This window comes from Myotis brandtii, unplaced genomic scaffold, assembly GCF_000412655.1.
Source record: "Myotis brandtii unplaced genomic scaffold, ASM41265v1 scaffold847, whole genome shotgun sequence".
NCBI lineage: Eukaryota > Metazoa > Chordata > Mammalia > Chiroptera > Vespertilionidae > Myotis > Myotis brandtii.
This window is the reverse complement of record NW_005371441.1, coordinates 2,316,925-2,317,133: the sequence shown is the minus strand read 5'-3', so window position 1 is coordinate 2,317,133 and position 209 is coordinate 2,316,925. Positions and strand designations below refer to the sequence as shown.

The window sequence follows — 209 nt, the reverse complement described above, 5'->3', positions numbered from 1 at the left end:
GGGGGGGGGGAGGCAGGGGGGTTGGGAGGGTCTACAGGAGAGGGACACACTGTTCAAACAAAAGGTCAGAGAAGCAAACTGGTACAACCTAAACTCAGACCCACTCCACAGACTCAGTCCCAGCCCCGAACTTCCTAAGATGAACCGCCCGCTGGCAATTCCAGTTCCAGTCCACGTGCAGGGCGAGAACGCACCGACTCCGACCTCCC

At 59.3% G+C, this 209-nt stretch overlaps 1 protein-coding gene across 3 annotated transcripts in view; it reads right to left on the bottom strand.

The window, feature by feature from the left end:
• The window catches only part of ARMT1 (acidic residue methyltransferase 1), a 138,518-nt gene that overhangs the window by 61,750 nt on the left and 76,559 nt on the right, over positions 1-209 (bottom strand). Inside the window, exon 1 of one of the 3 annotated variants that reach the window (XM_014532148.1) lies at positions 89-143. The exons of the other annotated variants lie outside the window; for them this stretch is intronic. The gene's annotated coding sequence lies outside the window, so the exon portion shown is untranslated. Of the gene's footprint in view, positions 1-88; positions 144-209 lie in introns of those variants that run through there. 3 annotated transcript variants of the gene reach the window in all.